The sequence below is a fragment of the Mandrillus leucophaeus genome, unplaced genomic scaffold, assembly GCF_000951045.1.
Source record: "Mandrillus leucophaeus isolate KB7577 unplaced genomic scaffold, Mleu.le_1.0 Scaffold50, whole genome shotgun sequence".
In the NCBI taxonomy this organism is placed as follows: Eukaryota; Metazoa; Chordata; class Mammalia; order Primates; family Cercopithecidae; genus Mandrillus; species Mandrillus leucophaeus.
In genome coordinates, this window is record NW_012105365.1 from 3,124,940 (window position 1) to 3,136,152 (window position 11,213).

The following is an 11,213-nucleotide window of genomic DNA, read 5'->3' on the forward strand; positions in this document are numbered from 1 at the left end:
TCCACCCTCTCCATTCGCTACTAGGAGATAAGTAAACCTTCAGTCAAAACAATTTCTGTTTGTCTTGTACAATTAGGTCAAGGATGGAAAAGGTCATAAAGCTTTGGGAGATGGCAAAGAAAATTTATGTTAACGTGAGCATTACTCTTTTTAGCACTTCAGGACACAGGAAGGGAATATATGATATTTGGGTTGTGGATCAGGATTTTTTTTTCGTTTGAATAGGTCAACATGCATTCTTGAAAGAGTTATAACTTCTGGGATTTGAATGGCTCTCAAATGCCAGGGTATTTTCATCTGTTTCAAACTTTATATATATATTATAATACTTTTTCTTTTACATGATTTTTACAAGATAAAATTCTGTTATATGGTCAATCATTTTAAATTTCAATCAGTATTATTCAGTCTTAGATTGTCACATGAAATTTAGACTAAGGTTAATTCTTGCTTATCAAAAATTTGTTTTTCAGGAATGCCAAAGGGCATATATAATGCTTTAAGCAGTTTACTTTCAAAATAAGAGAAGGAAGCACCACACTAATTATACAAAAGCCAAAAAGTCACATTGGTCAAGAGTGAATATTAATAGTGGCTACATTAGGGACATAAAGCTATGGATGATATTTATTTTTTCCACTTTCTGATTTCTCTAATTTTTACCAACAAAAGCAGAAAAACATGTGTTTGAAGCAATAATCTCTTGCATGTAGATGGTAAAAAGCAAATATACAATCAGTGTATAACTTTTATAAGCAACATGATAGAGATATTTGGAAGTTGCAATAAGAATATTGGCACAGGTCATGATCATGATTTCTACTGTCACTATATACATGAAAACACTAGAAACCATGTGGTAGATACTTGTACTAAGAAACCATCTCATGGTAGAAAACAGCAGTAAAAAAGGAGAATATTCAAATGAGAAGTGTCCATTGGAAATGCATAAAGATGATAATTTTGTGGCCAAAATACCATGTCTCAACAGTTAGAGATTCGTTGGATTTGTTACTGCTACTCCATTCATTTTTATTAATATGGACTATAAATAGTTCATACAACAATCATGATAATAATTAAAAATAGTGCAAATTACCAATTCCTCACACTCTGGTTTCTGTGGTTTTACATAAGCGTAAATAGCTAAAGATTTTTAAAGATAGTACTAACAATGAAAAGTATTATTTTTAAGGGAAGTCCATGAGTCTTGTTTTTTGAACAGAAAAATTCAAATTGTTGCTTTTCAACCATGAGATCAGAAGAAAATATTAAGCAGAAAAATTATTTTAAATTATTAACTTTGGAGAGAACATAAAGAACCCACAAGGGTATAATGAATAGGTTTTCAAAAGAGAAGAGCAAGATGATAACAATTGTCCAAGACAGAAATTAAATATTTTGTTTAGGAAAGAAAAAGGATAAAGTATCCTCACATTGTTTATGCATATATAATGAAATATCATGATGGAATTTATTTTGCTCAACATTTTTCAAATGAAATGGAAAATAATGGCATTGGTTAGTGTTGCAACAAATACAGATTTTCAAGGGGACTGAGTTGTGGTTCTATTCCACAAAAATGTATGTCAAACTAGTGCTGTCAAAGCTATTTTGTCACCTTTTACATTCAAAATTAAACTCTTCAGGCACAACTAAACCCAACTGGCACATATAGAAAATGATTGATTCTAGCTTCAGCTGATTTTTGAATATATAGAGGGATGAAACCATGTGAGGAAACAACATACAGTGTGTTGCCAGATAGACATAATAAAGCTAATTATCACCTTCCAATAAAAATGAGTGGCACCTGGAAATTTCATATGTTGACTCATTAAATAACATGTATGGTAACCATAATCAAATATTTTATATCTTCAGATCCCACTTAGAATTATGTAGACTTAAATTAACAAAACTCAATAGGATCCTTGTAGGTTTCATTCATGTCAGAAATTTATTAGAAAATAAATGAAGTGCGATAATAGTTTTAAAGTGAATTTGACAGGTATCAAAGAGAAAAGTGATATCATTAAATAAAGGAATTAAACATTTAAATTGTAGAATAATTCATTTTAGAGCTCAAGGAAACTTTAGAAATCACTGGCGCTGATCTTCCTATTTTCCCATTGAGAAAACTAAGGCCCACAGAAGTGAATTTACTTTGTCTAAGTCATATACTACATTTAGATCATCTAGCTACTGTATACCAAGTCAGTAATAATAATAAATAAAATATGTATTAGTCCATTTTCACACTGCTATAAAACACTGCCAAAGACAGGGTAATTTATAAAGAAAAGAAGTTTAAGTGACTCACAATTCCACATGACTGGGGAGGCCTCAGGAAACTTATGATCATGGCAGAAGGGGAAGCAGGTACAAATTACATGGTGGCATGCAAGACAGAGTGTGAGTGTGAAGGAGGAATCATCAAACACTTATAAAACCATCAAATCTCATGAGAACTTACTCACTATCATGAGAATACCATGGGGGAACCTGCCCCCACGATCCAATCACTGTCCACCAGGTCCGTTCCTTGACACACGGGGATTACAATTCGAGATGAGATTTCATTGGGGACACAGAGCCAAACCATATCACCAACCATTGAGAGAGTCCCTTCAGATATATCACACTTGTTAAAGTTTACTATACTGAGCACTTTACATGCATTGGCTCATTTAGTTTTCCAAGAAGCTCTACAAGTTATGCATTATGATCTCTATTTAATGGGTGAGAAAATGGAGGGTCAAGCTATAAATAATTTTCTCTACAGTAGTGGTGGAGATAAGATTTGATCCCACGTCTGACTGAAAGTTTCAGTCTTTCCACAACACCGTACTGACTGCTATAGAAACTTACATTCTCTTTTTTGAAATTGAAGTCGCATTTATAAGCACCTAGTTGCTGGCGGCAACCCCATACCACACAGATGATGATTATAAAATTTAGGGTGTGCTAACAGTAAATCTTAAATGAAAGAACTTTCATTAACATGACCCTAAAACAAGGAAAATTCACATGACTCCAAAACAGGACACTTCTAATCTGAGTGCAGGCTTCTTCGTGTTAGATGCTTCTCCCTTTTATTAGGAGGACTGAAGAGAATGTGTTGTAGGGGGTGTATCCACTGTTTTAAAATATTAGTTCCCACCAACAGGCACAACTACCAGAGAAGGCCTTGACTTGGTCCAAATTCAGATTGCTTTTGTGGGGTCAGCAACCTCTCAGGAATCCACATACACTGATTTGTGTAAGAGGAAAAGGAGCCAGTGAGGAAGATTTATGTATGGATTCTACAGCCGTAAAAGAGAGACACCGGAAAATGAAGATGCCTTCACAGCTCAGGCCCCATGGGGTGAGTCCAAAGCCTCCTGAGGAAAAGGTGTTTCTAAATTAGTTCTAATGCAGTGACACCCCACCTACAAGAAACACAGCACGATTTTTGCCCCTCATGGGTCTCCAGGTTAGAAATTGCAGGAGACAGTAACTGGACAGGGTGGCAATCGGCCATCAGAGCAACAGCAAAGCTTGAAGAGCTTCGACAGGCTGAGATTTATTCACAGGCATATGTAAGACATCTCAGCAACATCCAGAAATACAAAGGTGAACTTTTCAGAGGACTGAAGTCTGCTATGTAAAGGTAAAAGAAACAATGCTCAGTGAAATGTGAGCAGAAATGCTAAAATAAACTTATTTATATCCACAGGCTGCTGAGGGAATCAAATTACTTTATAGGATTCTGATCTGCCAAGTAATACTACAAAATATAGGTTTTATGGCCAGAGATTATTAAAGCTAAAATGGTGTTTATATGTTATCTAGCCCTACTTCTTTTTATTTCAGATGAAGAAGTTGAGGTTTAGAGATATCATTTCCTGCTCAAGGTTATACAACTAGACAGTGGTAGGCCCAGAGCTTGTAATCGCTCCTATCTCCTGAAACATGCTACAGCTTTTTCTCACTGCTGGTCTGTTTCACTATTTAAAATAGCTTTGCATTTAGCATTCTAGGGGTTCTTTAAATTTCTGAGAAGTGAGAATTTTTTTTAATATAACGTGGGCTTTGCAGTTTTAGAAATACTAGTTATTGTAAATACCAAATGTTTTCCTGAACTAGCTCTTTGTAAAAGCTTTGATATAAAAAGTTCTTTCCAAAATGACTCATTTGTAATGCCAAAAAGGGCACCTGAGGATAATTTATCTGTTCTATGTCATTCATCTAATACCCATATATTTTAAGTGCTGATACGGAGTTTTAATTACAAAACAAAAATGTTGAAATAGAATGCATCATTGACCTAAAAATATGTCCAGTTAAATCTGGCTGCTGCCTCTGGTCTTTTTTATTCTTTTAGAATGCAATAGTTTAAAGTTATAAGGAAGAATGTACACACTGACTGGGAAGTTAATGATAATTTTAACTTGTGTCATATGCTAATGTATACTTAAATATTGAATTGAGAAGGAAATGGTCAGAGTCTACCATGTATACACAGAAGCTCATACTTCTATATTGTATAATTAGTGTAAACCATCTTTCTTGTGAACATCAGAATAACAGTAAGGGTTTTGAGTTCTAATTTTAGCTCTCTTTCTAATTGCTTTGTTTTCCTGTGTGATTTGATTGCTGTCTTCACTCTTTGGTTTTCAGAATAGTATGTAGCATTCCTAATCCTAGAAAATACAGTGCCATAGATATTGGTATTGATTCACAGAGACAATAAATGAGTTATTGATGTCCAATATAATATGAGCTGATATTGTTTCATACAGATTATGAGTTGTTTTCGGTAACCAGGGGATAGTGGCTGTAGTTTTCCTATGATATACATTTACTATGTAGTTCAAAACAATAAAATATGTGAAAACTTGCTTTATATTTTAAATTTCCATAGATATATATGGTATTATTATTATTATTAGATTAGGAGCTACTGAGTAAATGTTCCCATATAACAGATAAGGCTACTGTGCTAGCAATTCTATCAGTGTGCTGATGGCTTACAGTTGAATAGCAGTACTCAGAGGTTGAGTTAGAAAGACCAATTATTTCTATTTCACATTCAAAGTATAAGTGCTCCTTGATTTACAATGGGGTTTCATCCCAATAAGTCCATTGTAAATTAAAAATATCGTAAGTTGAAAATGCACTTTATCCTGGCAACAGAGCAAACCATCTTCTATTTAGGATAGTTTGACTTACTAGTTTTTTCAATTTTATGGGTGTGAATGCAATAACATTCAGTAGAAACAATAACCCCATTATAAGTTCTAAGGAGGTCCTTGACTTTTGATGGAGTTACATTCCAATAAACCCACTGCAAAGTTTAAAAATCCTAAGTCAAAGCACGGTAAGTCAGAGACCATCTGTACTCTACGGGTTGCTGATAACTTGGCTACATTTTATCTTGGCTGAGAGACACTATTCTATTCTCCTCATCAAATCAACTCTGTGGTTACTTTTTCCTCTGTTAATCCAAATCCTAAAATTTTGTGTCAGATTTGACTTTCAAAAGCCCTGTTTAGGGTAAATAATTGATTATTTTATCCCAAGACTACTTAAGAACCGAAGCAAAGACAAAGGAAAGCTTCTCTGAAATCAGTGTCCTACCTTTCTACTTACCAAGAGAACAACACCACAAAACAAAATAGAGGGATATAAGGAGGGAGAGGAAGCCAGCAGACAGATGATCTTTAAATTTTACTCATTGGCTTGAAGGAGAGATACCCACATTCCATCTCCCACCATACACACACATGTACACACACACACACACACACACACACACACCCCCTACAATATGGAAAGTCCAAACAAATGTCTCCCCAGGGTGCCTAGAGAAGTGACTAGAGAAGTTAAGAACTCGCTTCACAGAATACTAAGCTGGCTGTAGTCTGTATCTCTGTTTTATTTTGAAGTTGCTCTTTCCTCAACTGGACATCAACTAATGCATAAAGTAACAATCATCAATGTCATTCTATAGATACACAATGTGACTTATTCATCTATCTATGGGGATGTCCCACCCATTTTCTCAGTCTTCTAAATCTTCTCCATCTTGACAGATGGTTTTTATTATGTACTAAAAGTAATTTTCTATCTGTCAGTATGTCAGTACCTTATTCATGCTTAACATTTTTAGCCGACCCCTGCTCTGTCATCATTTGGGAAGTTTAGAAGTCAACATATACAAATCACCCTCTATTCTGCATATATGTTTCACTTATGTTTTCTACAAGTATCAGCTTGTTTGTTATCTTTAGTACAGCCCCAATGAGCCAGCCTAATTGCCTGAATTAATTCTTCTTCTTCACCTATTTTTAATGAAACCTTGCTGATTACAATCTTCAAAAAAGCAAATGAGAGATGAGAAATATACACCATGTAGGAAGTGCATGTAGGAAGTGGCAAAAATTAAATTCTCTAAAACGGATAATATAACACTAATAGAGCTAAGGAACAGCTTGAATTCACTCATCTGAACTCTCATAACTCTTTTTATCTGCCACTCTTCGTTATCTACTGTGTTCTTTAAGCTTCAGTTGCTTGTACGCTCACTTTGTCTCATTTATCAGCCTCATGGGCAGTGGATACACTTTTATCATCCTAGGTGAGCCCACATAGCACCAGAAAAGCATCATATATTGTAATTATCTGATAATTAGGAATCTAACCTTTTGCACTTAGAATGAGAGCATGGATAAACAGTTCCTTATGTTGGACTTATAAGATTTCATATAAAGTTGTCTAGTGAGCTCTTTATTAGACAAAAAATAAAATGCTCCTTATTAAATAAAATAAATTAAAATAAAAAAACTCAGCCAAGCCATTATGTTTCCATTTTGAAATGACTACTTTATAAATTGCCTCCTGTGAGGTTTGGTGAACGATACCTCAGTGCCATGAATTAATTTGCATTCAACAAGTGAACAATTTTACCCCCTTCCAATTCATACTATCAGCAGCAATACAATATCCAAGGGAGGAAGAGCATAAAACACGTTTGGATGTTGTAATGAATTTGATTACAACAACAAATTAAGCCTATTTTCATTTTGATATTATAAAAAAAGCAGCAGGAGGTTCGACTAGATAACTTGCTTTTATTTTATTAAATTCCTTATGTTACAGTCAGCTGGATCGAGTGCTCCCTGGGAGTGAATTAAGAACATTTGAGCCTTGCCTTTACGTTCAAAACAGTGTGGCTTCAAGTCAGGCTTTTACAATCCACCTTACTTGGTTTGCCAGAGGGAGATTAAGGAGAGCTTCCTAGTTCCTTGGCTGTTTATTGCTTTCTTTATGGGGAGACTTTTCCTCCTACCTTCAGGCTGTAAAATATCATGCTGTGCCATTAGCCAAATGAAATACTGAAGCAAATATGATGATTGTCCACATCTCTGATCACTTTTAGAGGGAGCTAAAGCCCCGTATCTTTTTGGTCAACAGGCATTCAAGGCTGTTTTGCTCCACCTCAACAACGCTAATTAGTTAAGTGTTTTCTTAGTGGCCTAAAAGAGTTAGTAATTTTGGTTATAAAAGCAAAAGACACTCTAAATTATTAGAATCCTTATTCATAATGGTAGGCTAGTACATAAAGGAAAAAAGGCACCTAAATAAACCTGAGTCAACTTAAATTATCCTAAATAATTCATACTGCTACCATCAAACACATCCCCATCCTCAACCAAGTCTAATGGAAGCTCGAATGTGTGACTTTTCAATGGCCCTGCCACTTTCCCTTCTCAACCCCCTGTTTTCCTTACATTGAGGTGTTCAAACCTATTTTTGTAGTTGGCTCATCACATTTTATTTCATAACAGTTGGCACATTCTGCCTGACTGCAGCCATGTTATGAAGTCAGTCACACATTATCCTATCATCAGTTGCTGGGAATGTGAATCTCTTTGTCTATTGCTAAGGATTTGATTGCTTCTAGTATGATTTGCTTTCTAGTATGATTTGCTTTCCTGCAACAGTATTCATTGCACCTGAGAAGGAAAAACAGAGGCAGGGCCACCTGCCAACCCAAAAAGAACACTGGTGGGTCTAATGGGGCAGTCTTCTTTTCCAAGACAGTAACAGCATTTTCCTCAATGGTTTCCACTCAATGCATGCCTTCTGGATTTTTCACAGGGCCAAATTCTGCACTGAAGAAAAACACTTTGTCCTGATCAAGAACAATCAGTTTTAAAACTCACTGGTTAAATTGATTGTAGAGAAAAGGTCCCTGGTACCTAGTAAGATAGTCCATAAATATTTATTGAAGTAAACACAGAAAAAGCAATACAACCTTATTGTAGTATATTCTACATGTTTGAAGGTGGGAAAAGTTCTACTAGAAAAATGAGACTGTTGACTTTGATACACAACAAAAAATGATTATGCAGTGATGGGACACTTTGGGTATATTATAAATTGTGCTGTGTAGGAATATTGACTGACATCATACATTTTTGCATTACACAATAAAGTAGAATGTTTTCTATAATTGCTAATCACTTCTTTTCATATCCCTTCCACTTTCTTCTTCTTCTTTCTCTATGATAACCACTTGACAGAATGTGAGTTAGGGCTAAATCCAACTGTCTGGCTAATCCACACCTGCATCTGAGCATCAGAGAATGGCAGAAGGAAAGCACTCAACCCTCCTGACTGAGTTTATCTAATATTTTTAAGCACAAGTCAATTCTCAGCATGTCTCAAGTAATTTGGTTCTCCCACAAGCCAAGATGTTATTTCAGAACTTCTCTCAATTCAAACGCCAATATCCACACCCCCTCCTCCCTCTCACTTAAAGATAATCTTCTCACAGCCTAATCTGCCTGCTGGCCTCTCTGCATGTATATGTAAACGTTCTCCTTTCTCTCCCATTCTAATAAAATACACTGTCCCTTATCCTGTGTAAATCCAAATACTCTCCTTATACCCTGGCTCCTTTCCTTGTTCATTCAAGGACTTTGCTCCTGCATCTAAGACCTTCACCCAGTTACATCTTTCTGTCTCTCTCCCCTTACTCCCTCCCTACCCTTGTCTCCATCTCTATATTACCCAATCCCACGGCTTAAGTATATGTGTTCAATGAAAACTCAGTATTTGTATACTAAGCAATGATTTATCTCCTGAACTATAGATTTCAGTAAATAACAGTTGCATTAGTTGCACATATTCTATATATAATAGCCAACTCATATGTATTATGACTAAAATTAATTATTTATTCTCTTCTCAGACATCCCCCTCATGACTATTCTCCTTCTCAAGAAATGGTACTATCATCGTTCCTATGGCTCTCATCAAAAAACTTAGAGTCATTCTTCAAAAAAAAAAAAAAAATAGATTCAGGGGGTACATAGGCAGGTTTGTTACATGGATATACTGTGTAGGGGTGAGGTATGGGCTTTTGGTGTACCCATCACTTAATTAGTAAACCATGTACCCAATAGATAATTTTTCAATCCTTACTCTGCTTCTGCCCTCCCCTTTGGAGTCTCCAGTGTCTGTCATTCCCCTCTGTATGTACAGGTGTACCCATTTTTCATTTCCCACTTATAAATGAGTATTTGATTTCCGTTTCTGAGTTATCTCACATAAAATAATGGCTTTCAGCTCCATCTGTGTTGCTGTAAAATACATGATTTCATTCTTTTTTATGACTCAGTAGTATTACATAATGTATATATATCATCTTTTCTTTATCCAATCATCCATTGATGGACACTTAGGTTGATTCTGTGACTTTACTTTTGAGAATAGTGCTGTAATAAACATACAATGCAGGTGTAATTTTGGTATAAAGATTTCTTTTCCTTTGGGTATATACTCAGAAGTGGGGTTGCTGGGTCAAATGGCAGTTTTAGGTTTAATTTGAGAAATCTTTGTACTGTTTTCAAAGAGGTTGCACTAATTTACACTGTCACTAACAGTGTATAAGCATTCCCTTTTCTTCAAATTCTCATCAGCATTGGTTGGTTTTTTTGACTTTTAAATAAAAGCCATTCTGATTGGTTTGAGATGGCATCTCATTGTGATTTAAATGTACATTTCTCTTATGATTACTGATGTTGAACATTTTTCCATATGTTTTTGGGCTTCTTGTATGTCTTATTTTGAGAAGTGTTTGTTCATGTTATTTGCCCATTTTTTAATGGGGTTCATGTTATTTGCCCACTTTTTAATGGGGTCATTTGCAGTTGTTTTTGTTGTTGTCGTTTGAGTTCCCTACAGATTCTGCATATTAGTCCTTTGTCAGAAAACATACTTTGCAAAGATCTTCTTCCATTCTGTAGATTGTCTGTTTACTGTGTTGATAAGTTTCTTTTGTTGTGCAAAAGGTTTTTAGCTTAATTAAGTGCCATTTGTCTATTTTTGTTTTTGTTGCATTTGCTTTCGAGGTCTTAGTCATAAATTCTTTGCATAGGTCAATGTTCAGAAGAGGTTTTTCTAGAATTTCTTCCAGAATTTGTATAGTTTCAGGTCTTATATTTAAACATTTAATTCATCTTAGTTAATTCTGTATATGGTGAGAGATAGAGGTCCAGTTTCATTCTTCTGCATATGGCTATCCAATTTTTCCAGCACCATTTATTGAATAGGTTGTCCTTTCTCCAGAATATATTTTTGCCAACTTTGTTAAATATCACTTGGTTGTAGGTGTGTGGATTTATTTCTAGGGTATGTATTTTATTCCATTGACCTATGTGTCTACTTTTATACCAGTACCATGCTATTTTGGTGATTATAGCCTTGTAGTATAATTTGAAGTCAGGAAATGTGACACCTGCAGCTTTGTTATTTTTGCTTAAGGTTTCCTTGGCTATTCAGGCTCTGTTTTGATTTCATATGAATTTCGGGATTGCTTTTGTCTAACTCTGTGAAAAACTGTTAGTAATTTAATAGGAATTGCATTGAATCTGTATATTACTATGGGCAGTATTGTCATTTTAACAATATTGATTCTTCCAATTCATGAGCATGAGATTTTTTTTTCATTTATGTCCTCTATGACTTCTTTATTATTGTTTTGTAGTTCTACTTGTAGAGATCTTTCACCTCCTTGGTTAAATGTATTCCTAGGTATTTTATTATTTTGTGTAGCTATTGTAAATGGTACTGAGTTCTTGGTTTAGTTCATAGCTTTCACCTTATTGGTGTACAGAAATGCTACTGATTTTGTACCTTGACTTTGTATCCTAAAACTTTAC